Source organism: Musca autumnalis, unplaced genomic scaffold (assembly GCF_047663935.1).
Source record: "Musca autumnalis isolate F117 unplaced genomic scaffold, ASM4766393v1 scaffold_4, whole genome shotgun sequence".
NCBI classification, from domain to species: domain Eukaryota; kingdom Metazoa; phylum Arthropoda; class Insecta; order Diptera; family Muscidae; genus Musca; species Musca autumnalis.
In genome coordinates, this window is record NW_027411977.1 from 245,782,197 (window position 1) to 245,795,426 (window position 13,230).

Genomic DNA, 13,230 nt, shown 5'->3' on the forward strand with positions numbered 1-13,230 from the left:
GTATATAAATTTTCATTTTGTTTCTTGATTGATATTTAAACCCTTAAGGTATGCAACACTTTTTCCAATTATGCGTAAAACTAAAAATATGCAATCAATTCAAATTCGGCTAAAGCCTAACAATATTCAAATAATTCTATACAAATATGTCTCAATTGATTTATTAGTCATTTCAACAACATAACTAACAATAAAATTCCCATTTAAAGTCCTTCTTCCCAAACTATATTTACTAATGACCACACAAGAAATCCAAAAATATCCTTTTCATATGCAAATTTTCTTCCAAAATCCTAGTCTCTTCATTATCTTCTTCGCATAATCTTGAAAATCTCTTAGGAATTTTTATAGCTAGCTAGACATTTCAGCAAGTTTCTTTTAAATTAAAGCATCTGTTAGTTTTGTGTAATATTTTCTCTTTTAAGTATCCTTTGTCTATTATAATCGAATTTAAAAGTTATAAAATATCCATCCACAATGAAACAACTAAGATATGCACTACAGAGTTTTTACTTAGTGAAACATAAAACTTTGACCTAAGACCTTTCTCACAGACTCTTTCTCCCCAAACTATTTAATGTTTTTATGGCTACAGGTAATATTGGCTCTAGAGTTGGGCTGCTGTTGCTTTTTAGACTTCCTTGTAGGACATCCATGGTATGAACACTTGTTGTTGAGTGTCTAACATTACCAACACAAACACTTAAAACTAACATGGTTAATTTATGGTTCGTTAGGTCAACCATCTGGGTTTTTGCCACTTTTTGCTTGCTAGCTTGAGTGGCTACAAAAAGAAAACGATGTGGGTTTGAAATTTTGCGGGTTGGGGAGAGGTCAGAAAACGTATGCATGACAGGAATAGAAGCTTATATTTTGTGAGTGTTGGAAATATGAAATTTGTTTGTTACACTTCAGAGCCGTTGAGATAATGTTTGAAGGCGTTATAAATTTAATGGGACGATAATAGCCATGAAGTATGCAATGTAAATGAATATATTGGGAGTATTAAAAAAACTACGACAAGGAAAAACTGAAAGTAAAAATATATTCTCATAGATATAGCATTTTTGTAATATTGTATTAATCAAATCTCTTCCAAATGTCTCCAGATAAAACAAGTAAAAAAAGAATCAGTCGGTATTCATAAATGTTCTATGAACAAATCCCTGATTTTAGACCTCTTGCAACTATCTTGCTGGTCACAGTATTATATTAAGAGCTTTAGAGTTATTACATAATGAAGCATGGACCTGCCCTCGAAAAAAAAAAAAATATTTCATAACAACTTCAAAACAATCCTCGAACAGCCTTTCAACTGCATTTAAGCGAAAATTTTGAACCTTAGTGAGGGAGCCCATATTCGAACTTGATTTAAGTTTGAGAATATGCATATGTTGGTCCCACGTCAGTCATTCCATTCGATAGTTAACGTGCCGACTACCCAGTTTAGTTAACCATTGCGTTTTTTTAACCATTGTGTCAGGGAGCATGGACTTGCCCAAGGAAATAATTATATCACTGTAAACAGGTTCAAAGGAACATCTTATGCGTAATTTCAAAACAATCCACGTACAGTCCTTAAAATTCATTTAAGCAATCAATTTGATGTTTTTTAAGGAATGAACCCGAATGTGTTTTCCTATATAGGCCTTGTTGGAACTTGATGTATATTTGAAATAAATTTAATGATGTTCAAAGTTTCGACCAAATGTTTAGAATTCTCATTAGTCATTTTAGTGGGTGCTGGCATGGTTGTTTAGAGCTTTTGGGTCATTATATGAGCAAGTTTTGAGTTTTTATACCCTCAGCATTTATGCTAACGAGGGTATATACACTTTCATACGGGCAAATGTGCCTAATCGAAATAAAGATTTTAGACCCCAAGTATGTTTGGACGAAATGTGTTTTAGACAATTTGGAATCAACCGATTCGGTCCAAAATTTGGCTTTCGCAATATTTTGTCCAAACTTAGTTTAAGTTTGAAGATGGGTTACATCGGCCCACTCCTTCCGGTACCTCCCCCACAAAAGTTTGAAAATGTTTGGAAAATTTGTGCGCCTGATTACTCTTGAAGGGAGTAACCGATTTGGTCCATACTTTGCACATCGTGAAATTTCCACTAGACTTAGATGAGGTTCCAATATGGACTCAATCGGTTGACTCCTGCGGGTACCTCCTACACAAAATTTCGGAGAAGTTCAGTTTAGGACCTGTTCTTCAATCGCTTCGTTTTTTGTTGTAGCAACTTGTATTCACTTCCCCCATTCGACGGTACAAGTTTCATCAGGGCAGGTCCATACTTCCTGAGAAAATAGCCTGAAAGTTGCAAAAAAAACCCCCTGTGACGCCGTGTGTAGTTGTTAAAGCTGAAGATAACTCTCGAAGGGATCCGCCGATTCGCTCCATAATTTTGCCTTCGTAAAATTTTGTAAAAATATAGTTTAAGTTCAAAGATAAGCCATATCGGTCCACTCCTTCGGGTATCTCCCGCACAAAAGTTCCAAAATTTTCGGAAAAATTGTGCGCACTATAACTCTTGAAGGGAGTGACCGATTTTGTCCATACTTTACACATCGTAATATATCTACCAGATATAGATCATGTTTGAATATGTACTGTATTTGTCCACTCCTTAGGGTACCTCCCACACAAAATTTCGGATAAATTCACTTTAAGACATGCTCTCGAATCTTTTTGTTTCTGTTGAAGCAACTTGCATTTGCTGAGCATTACGGCGGTAAAATCTTTATCAGGGGCAAGTCCATACTTCTTGAGAAGACAGCCCGAAAAGTGTAAAAAATCCCAATGGCACCATATTTAGTGGCTGGAGCTGGAAGCTTTGAGCTTTTATCCTAGTCTATATTTTTGTCGGGAAGTTCATACGCCCAAAATTTTGAAACCCCCTCCTAAATACACACGTTTTTTCGAGAAAATAAAGTATTTTATTTCACACAGGCTGAGGGTATATCTCTGTTGGCAAAGCCGACTGATACTTTTTTACTTGTTTCTCCCATCTTTTATCTTTACAGTACTTTTCTTTTATTTTCCTTGGTTGATCGCAATGGACCGGAAGATTTCCGAGTGACGCAGTCACAACTTAGTGACTGCACATCCCCAAACCTAACCTAAGTATTGAGTTGTTCTGACAAATTTTTACCGTGATAATAGGAGCCTTGAGGAAAACATGCTGGAAAAAGTTTTAAAAACATTACGACCTCGAGCTTGAATAATTTATTTCATAGTTTTAAAAACTGCGCTTTTGCCAGTTTTCGAACTTGATCTAAATCTGAGAGTGTTTGTAAGTTCCCCTAACAGGTACGTCCTCATCTGCGGATAGGGTGAGGTGGATGGTCATACTACTCTGCCCTTAACGAGGGAAATCACTTGTGACATGACCACTATAGGGTAGAGTGGTATGATCACCTACCTATAGAAACCTTCAGTTTCCCATGGACTATGGGGTGGGTGTTCCCCTAAAACAAAAATGGAAGAAAAAGAAAATGGCCTGAAGAATGCAGTACCGGCGGGGACCAGTGATCTGCCTGCGAGTCACAGCTCATCGTCATCAAGCGATCGTGAACAAATATCTTCCACAGATGTGGGTGACTTGGCATCTGTGGTCGCAGGTACTGCTACAAGTACACAACGTAAGGGAAAACTGGAGGAGGAAGAGATAGGGAAGCTTGGGAAAATATTTAACTTAATCCAACCATGAGAGGCTGGGAACTTCGAATCCGATAGCAACAACCGAATAAACACCACAGTTATGAAAAACCCCAATCAAGAGAATGTGATGGTAGATGAAGTAAGTGAAAATATCGGAAAACGATTGTCTAAATCTGGAGTATTCTGTTAAGTTGAAATAACATCAGTGAAATAACATCAGTGTGAGTATGTTGTTGGAATTTTATTTACAAAATTCCGTTTTGCGCATGCCTTCGCTGTTTTTTTTGTTTGTTCTGTTTTAGTTGAAGATTCAATCATATGATTGTCTAAGTCTGGAGTATTCCCCCATTGGCTTAACTTCATCACTTTCCTCTTTGTAGAGAAAAATGTTTACAAAACTCACTGACAGCTTGCAAAATTTACTCTGATCGCTACCAATATCATGATTTCATCCCGGCGAAGGGAATTATCAATTGGCTTTTCAGTTTTTGAAATGATGATTTTTTAGTGAAAACCTGAACTCTTTAAGCATCGAGTATTCTCATGTTATTGAGAATGATGCTCGGAAAACCTAAACTTACGAAAGGGATGTAGCGGAAATATATAAAAGGGAAATATATAAAAAGCAGCGGCATTCACTAAAGGATATCAACAAAACTCCCTCCACTTCTTCAGAAGCGGCAAAGAGGATAGGATCTCTTGAGGAGCAGAACATCGCTAAACCCTGTAAGAAGAAAAAGGAGCTTTCCACATTCAATTGTCCCAAGTAAACCTCCTTAAGACCCACGCGAGGAGACTGTCCAAAGTATTCTCTGACAGAGTGCGACAGGGCGAGGTAAGCTCGGACATGAAGAGTATGAGCCCAACAGCGATTTATTCTGGAATGCCCGGGACTCAGAAGAGGAAGATGGCAGCAGACACCGGAAAGGAGCCGCCATCTACTTATGTCAACTTAACCAAGAGGCACTACGAGGTCGAGCGTTGCCATGCGGTGATAGTGGACCGTCTACTACCCAAAATTCATCAGGAGGAAATCGAAAAATTGGTCAACGCAAAATATGGGTACATGTTCTTCTAGGACGTGGACCAACAAATAGAGAAAAGAGGGAAAAAACACACTCTCCTTGTGGTGGGACTTGACAATCTCACAGAACTGTCTAAAGCGTATTTCGTCCAAGCATACTTGGGTTCAAAGTAATTATTTCGATGTGGTGCATTTTTGTTCGTATCAAAGTGTATTTAACCTCGTTATACTAGAGGCTGAGGGTATATAGAAAAAAGGTTTTTCTTAGGTGAGTTGAGAAAAATTTATTGATTGTGCCTCTGACTTGTCAAATTTATTCAGCTTCATTCAGCTTTATTCAGCCAAATTTATTCAGCTTCACATTTAAATATGTGAAGCTGCTTATATCTTCGAATGCCTTGCTGTCTAGAACGAAATTGCTAGGGTTCACATTATTTAATTGCATCGATTTTGTCCTTTTATACCTTCCGCCATAATATGGAGGTTATAATTGAATTTGCCATTACATTTGTAACACATCGAAATATTCGTCGGAGATTCTATAAAGTATATATATTCTAATCCTAAGTCGATATAACCATGTCTGTACACCCTTTCGTCCGTCTGTCTGTTGAAATCAAGATACATCTTGAAATATTAAAGATAGAGCTTTATTATTTGGTATAGAAGTTTTTAATAATCCTAGGATTTTTGGTGTTGAAAATGGGTTATATCGATTTTCGGTATTTTAAAGGTTGTGGCCTCAATATCCCATCAAAATGGCTAAGATTTGGTATTTAGTCTTGGTCGGTGGAATAAAACTTTCCACCACAAGTTTGTCAGTATAGGTCCACCTCTTCATATAGCCCCCATTGAACGACACCTCCCGATTTTAATTGGTCTTCATTTTGATATAGGCCCAGTAGAACGGTACCTGTTGATTTTCGGTATTTGAAAGGTTGTGGCCTCAATATCCCATCGAAATGGCTAAGATTTGGTATTTAGTCTTCGTCGGTGGAATACAACTTTTCACCACAAATTTGTCGGTATAAGTCCGCGTCTTCATAAGAACGATAGAACGATACCTCCCGATTTTGAAGTTTGTGGTATTTTGAAGGATGTGGCTTCAATATGCAACTGAAATGGTTCAAATTTTACATTTATTCTTCCTCGAGGGTATACCTATTTCCACCGGAAATTTGTCGGTATAGGTCCACGTTTTAACTCCGGAAGGTTACCTCCGGATTTTCGGTATTTTGAAGGTTGTGCCCTAATATACCACCGGAACAGCTGAAATTTTGCATTTAGTCTTCGTTGGGTGTATAAAACCCAGTCTCTCCCAAAATCTCAAAAATTAGACATGAAATATTTCACTGTCAACTAGTGTTAATAATTTCCTAAATATAAACAACAATATTTTAAACTGCGCCTAAAAGTATGTTTAAGATATTTTATTTAAATTTTAGCAGTTCTATTCTGTGTATTCTTCCACAAAAGCGTTCAAAATTTATGCCGGCTTTGAAGTCCTGCACTGAAATATTTTCAAATCCCTTAAGTGTTTTATATTCCTTTCCCAACTCTCTCTGACTCCATCACAAAGCATAATTTTTATTGACCATACCAAGCACCAAAAAATATATTTCGAAACAAGAGAAAGTGCCAATAATGCCATAACATAAAAGTCCATTGCTGGTCTGCTGGTTTTTCTTTTCTGAGGGTTTTCTTCTTTATTTAAATATTTAAATACTTGGCAATTCATCTTCGTCATGTGCTGATGCTATTGTTGTTGTCCTTGTTGTCGTATTTTGGTAAGAAAGAAATTTATGGAGGTTTTCAAAATTGTATTTATTTTCTTCATTCTCCCCCTTACGTGCAAACTGTAATGTGTAAGCATTAAAAACAAAATTCTATTGAAGATTGTCCACACCTTTTAACATAAAGGACCATTTTTGCCGGTCCTGTACCCATGACCTCTCCAGTTTTATAAAAGCTAAATAAAATAGATAATTTCTTTTTGATTTGTGTGCTTTGACAAAAAGAAAAGGGGAACCGTGGAAAGAATTGCCATCCATAAACATATGAATAAGTGTGTCCTTATAAGGGTCATTTTTGAAAAAGTTTATGTCCTCTGAAATATGTAAGAAAATGGAAGTAGATGGAGTCCCATAAAACTGGAAAGTTTATCGTCTTCACTTTTTTGGGGGATACTCTGTTTTCGTTCTACTTTGGTGTTGTACATCCATTGACCAGTGTTGTTTGTGAATGGATGCTTTTTGTACAACAACATTTTGGTTTTGAAAAGGGAAGTTAATCGTTTCTCTTTGTCCGTCCCCCAACATATGAGCGGTAAACTTGTTGGTCTTATCTGAAGGCCACTAAAGTAGGTATTTTATAAAACACCTTTTACTACAAAAGTGTGTGGAAAATTTTAAATTTCTTAAAATGTCTTAAAATGTTGATATTTTTTCTTGGTAAAAAGAACAGGAAAAACAGGAATAATTTCAATTAACCTCAACATCCAGGTGAATCCTGGTTGTCGAATCGTGGAATACTTTCGAACGGGATATATTCTTTACAAGAAACCTTTTCAAATTCTGTTAATACAAATTATGCTTTAAGTTTATTTTTCTGATATTTATCTGCAGTGTTGAATTTTATTTTAAATATCAAAAAAGGTATCAAATGCAATTGCCATAACATTTACGACAATCATAATTTCGTTGCAGAAAAAAATAGCAATTCCCAACACAATGTAACAATAAGAAAAGTAAACATTAAAGAAAGTACAAAAACGAAAACATCATCTTTATAAACATTTTTATATCATCAATATAAATATATAGTCACACGAAGAAAATGATGCACATGTTACAGGAATGCAGTTAAGCATAACGTTAAAATGTTTAACTTAAAAAGTATCCACATGCCAACACTATTCACACATGGGAGACAATTGCCGTATGTGGTTGTGCACACGCACAACCAACATATTATTCTTATAACATGTAAAATTATTTCTTCAAAGGTAAGATGTGTGTTTTCCTTGTGTTGTATGGTTTCTCTGTGTATTCTCTGTATTGGTATTGACATGACTTCTTATGGGAATATAGACGACACAATAGCACCCAAAAATAAAGAAAAAATACTAACAACAGTTATTGTTCAAAGTGAAAACATATAATGCAGTTATTGTACTGCAGTCATTACCCACATACATACATATAACGACACCATACAAGACAACCAAAACCACATAAAGCAACAATTGTTGCTTGGCTTAATAAACTTGTGATCGTAAAACCAAACTTCATTTTCCATGACGGGGTTTTCCAGACAAACACACCCCTACACATTCTGGGTAAAATTTTAGCTTCATAGTAACTTTTTGCCCTGAAATACCTTCACATCTTTATACACATTCCATAGTATGGTGTTACGCTTCCATCAAAACAATGATGATAATAAGGTATATAATTTAATATCAATCCTTCCAGGAACACAGTACAAACTTGCAAATTTTTTTTGTGAAAAAAATGAAAGCAAACGCTTTTCTTCTTCTTCGATTTTTTCATAAATGTAAATTCATTTCCTTTTGGATATCCTCCTAAGGTTAGGTGCTTTTTTATGTTGCAGAACAGAAAAGTGCATTCGAACAACATTTATGGTTTTCCATTTGTAGTTTAGTGTTATTTATTTTTAGCATTCATTTGGAAAAGTGATTTTCATATCCATATCTTAATATGATGGCGGGATGAAATGGCATAGGAAAACAATAAAAGTAAAATTTTGCTTTGAGCATTTTCACAATTTTCTATCATGAAATACTAAGAAGTAAGATGCCAAGTCATGGTTCGGATTTTCAAGAACATATCTTCACCCCATTCACCCCAAGTGGACACTGTGGTATCATCCGAGGAAGTACCTTAATTAACCTCAGAATAATGAGAAGTCGCGGACAGGCTATGGATGGAAAGCCTCAGAGTAAATGCCTGAGTGTCTGGCACCCCTGGATGAAGGAAATATGAGAAGAATTGGCCTATAACTGTCTGCCTTCGTAGGGACTTTTCCGGGTATAAGTATAGGTATCATTATGGCAATTTTCCAAGCATTTTGGAAAATACCCCAAATTTAATCATTGGTTAAAGTAATGGCAAGAGTCTTTCAAGTCGACTCGTCGGTTGCTTTTATTACTACCTCGGGCACCCTGTCGGGTCCACTGGATTTGCGATTTGGTCTTCTTTTAACGGACCAAAATCAGATTGTATCAGAGGAGACAAGTAGGTACTCAAGTTCAATGCTATTGATAATATTGTCTTGAGATTCGGTGGTATATCTCTATCCTGAATCGAGCCGGAAAGTGAATTAGCCCTAATATTTTCAAGGGATATACGGGCACCGTTATAGTCAATTAGATCGAGTATAGCGCTGCGTTTTACACCCGCACCGGCCTTGACTTTCGATATTATTCAGGAAGTTTTTCCATTCTTTACTTTCATGCAATGGTCCCTGAATAATTCTGTCCAGATTTTTTATTTCTGCCTTAACCCATTACCGCCCTCTGTCCCCATATGAGGACACCTGTTTAAAGAGAGACAACTATAAGTAATACCGTTATCTTTCCCATTGTAAATACACATATGACTGCTGTAGGCTACGTGTGATTTATAAACAAGAACACGTGGTCCCAAGAGCCAAACAAGTGTTATTTTTAGTGTTTTGTAATCTCGATATCGGTTCAGTTGTGTTTGGTAAAAAAGTTTTACTGTTATTAATTATACCAAGTGATTTAAAGTTAGTAATTCTTGGTGTATAATATCTCGATTACGTGTAGAGAAGCGTGTTATATTTGAAATAAACAAAAAGTGAAAAATTTGGCTAAAAGGTAAGGTTTTATACGACTGTCCCCAGTTGGCGACAATGGGCTGATCAGTAATACATTTTACTATTTACCAGGTTCTTGATCGTCTGCAGTATGACACATCGGAATATTTTTAAAAGCCTCAATGACTTCTTGCAACTTGAGGAGGCCGTTAATTACATAATGGAGAACGATGACGTTGATGCTAACTATGATATGTTGGTCGTGCTTCCAAACCTTGCTGTTGTAAGTGACGAGGATGAAGTAAAGAAGACGATTTGATAGATGAAACTATGCCAAATGATGTGCCGGGAACTATTGAACTTGTTCCAAGACCACATGATGAGAGTAATTGCAACTCGGATTGGGATGATAGTGACGATGAGCCACTGTCTAGATATAAAAAAGTCGATCAAAGTGATTTTGGAGATCCTAAATGGAGACATATTTTTCCAGCCTATAACACAACTTATAATACCAATGGTGCAGTTAGAAGTAGAGTGGATGATTTTGGAAAAGTTATGAATGTGCATACACCTGTGGTTTTGTTTGAAAAAATGATTGATAACGATATTCTTGATTTGATAATCAAAAACAGTGTCTTATACGCCAATCAAAACAACAGACATAACTTCAGTCTTGACCGGGAAGAGTTAAAACGTTTTCTGGGAATTTTATTGTTCAGTGGTTATAACCATCTACCTACAGAGCGAGCATATTGGAGTTTGGATGAAGACCTTGGGGTCCCTTTGGTCGCAAGAACTATGAGACGAAATAGATTTTTAGAAATAAAGAAAAACTTGCACTTCGCCGATAACAGCAAAATCATAACTTCGACTGACAAAATGTTTGAAATAAGACCCCTTTGCAATCTAATTAAAAGAAATTCATGTCAATGGGGTGTTCTCCACGAAAACTTGTCAGTAGACGAATCCATGATAAAATATTTTGGTCGCCATTCTGCGAAGCAGTTTATTATAGGAAAGCCAGTGCGGTTTGGCTATAAGAACTGGGCAGCAACAAGTTCAGATGGATACTGCTACGCTTTTGACATTTATTGTGGCAAAACTACAGAAGTAATTACTGATCCTTTAGGCGAACGAGTTGTTAAATCTCTGCTTACAAAAATGCCTATAGTTCCAAAGGAGCACATCGTATATTTCGACAACTTCTTTACAAGCTACCATTTGTTGTGTGAATTGAAACGTCTGGGATATAGAGCCACTGGTACAATACGAGATAACAGAACAAAAAAATGTGCACTTATACCCGTCAAAGAAATGAAGAAAAAGAGTTTGAGAGCAGAATATGATTATCGATTTGACAAAAATAATGAAATCGCAATAGTACGTTGGAAAGACAACAGTGTTGTTACGATGGCAACAAATTTTGATCATATAAATCCACTAGGAAAAGTGAAACGATGGTGTAAGGATCGAAGGGAAAAGGTGGACTTCCAAATACCAAGACTCTTCGTCAATTACAACCAGGGTATGGGAGGTGTAGATCAAATAGATCAATCCATTAGCCTCTATAGAGTGTCCATAAGAGGAAAAAAGTGGTGGCGGCCTATATTTACGTATCTATTAGATTTGGCAGTTAGTAACGCGTGGCGCTTACATGTTATAAGGTGTAAAGCTGAAAATAATGCACCGATGGACCAATTATCGTTCAGACGAAGCATTACTCGGGCGTATTTACAACCTACAACATCACGACATCGCAATTCCTCGTCCGTAGTAGTTAGTGACGATCGAAAAAACAACGGCCATAACCCGGAACGCATATCTAATCAATTACGATGTGTTGTTTGTCATGCAAAGTGTCGCTGGAGATGTGAATTATGCAAAAAACACTTTGTGTTGAACGAAGCTGCTTTGGGCAATTTCATAATTAATCTGCCCATTGTCCCCATGTAGGGACACCCCTTTTTCTCAAAAGTGAGCAATGAATTCTAAGTTTTTTTATGGAATCCCTTTTATTTAGTCGGTAATGAATTAATAAAAATCAATTAAACCAATTTTTGACCGACAGTTTTCTTTTGGGCGTTAATGGGCTAATAGTATCAAATCTAACAGGATTTCCCGTGCGAAAAAAGCGGGCCTTATCCGCTTTTTCTGCCTGATAAAGTTCAGAATATCGGGCGGTTGTGATCTTAAACACCTACAACCTGGCCGTAATTTAGGGATTGAGTCGTCCATTGCTCTTTGAAATATAGTTATGTCTGTGGAGGCGAAGCATATGTCGATATAGGACTGGGACTCTCTGCTAACCCTCTGCTTGGTCCGTCGGTTGGGATGACACCTTTCTACCCTTGGAAAATGTGGTGGGACTAGCGTAGCTTATATGCCTCGCGTTGAGGTCGGCATTTCTTAGAACGTCAACGTTTCTGGCGAGAAATCGGAGACATTGTTCACCAAATGGAGGGATTTCCAATCAGCTCTATACAATCCGATACATGTGATTTCTATAACACCGGAGTCGATCTCGATTTGCTCGCATCTAATATCGTCCTTAATAAGAATGACAGTACCTATACCTTAAATGTCACCTCTCCTCTGCAAAAACGATTTATACCCCTCCAGAATCTTCCGTTCCTAATGCAGATGGATGCAGACATGAGAAGGTACCCTATTGCAGTGCGTTCTACCAGGGCGACGTTCTGACAGGGTTGAATAATGTTCCACCGCGTTGCACAATGTATCACACTGAAGCCGCATAACATTCAACAGACCAACCGTTTCTTTGTCTGCGCCTCCAGTGCTGCCGACTAGGGCCTTGAGGACCTTTTTACTAGATCTCAGCTTGTGGCAGATAGCTTTGGCATATTCGGATGACGTGAGCATGTTGTCCCTAATATATTGGGGTAGCTACTTACTTGGTCCATTACAGAATATGTGTTCCATAGACCGAACTAAGAAAAGATCTCCAATTCTCTCTGTTTAGTGCTTCGCTTTCTGGAATACTGCGCCTTGTCATGTCTTTATCCACTTGTTTGCGCCATCTATTCTTTGGCCTGCCAATTCTGCGTGCGCAGCCATGTGGCCCGAATTTATATGCCTTTTTAGCGGGTTCATCATCGCTCATTCTTATTATATGGCCAAGCCAACGCAATCGCTGCATCTCGATACCTTTAACTATATCGATGTCGTTGTATAGCAGATACAGCTCGTGGTTCATGCGACGTGGATATTCACCGTCAACGCAGATTGGCCCGTAGATCTTTCGAAAAATTTTTCTCGCAAACACGCCAAGCACTGCCTTATCTGCTTGCGCTAGTACCCAGGCTTCGGAACCATACATCAGCACGGGTAGTGTAAGTGTTTTGTAAAGCGTTATTTTTGTTTGACGGGTTGTGGCTTTGTTTTTGAAGTGATTACTTAAGCCAAAGTAGGATCTGTCTCGGGGTAGCTAGTGGTCGGTATTGGGGTAGCTAGTGTAACGACAAGTTCTCTCTTGTTGCTGGGATAGCTCGCGGAGGTCCAGAGTCTGCCACAGAAATTTGTAAGTGGAAAGACCGAGAGAGTGATAACACGTCGGCAGTAGTCTCGACGGGAGACTCGAGTAGATTCCGGATATTGGTTGTGTGGGAGACCTGGATAAGTTCTCCGTCTATACCGGCCTGTTGGGCGACCTGGATAAGTTCGCCCACCGGTCGGGTCCTCCTCCAGATACGTTGCCGTGGAAGTATGGGCTAAACGA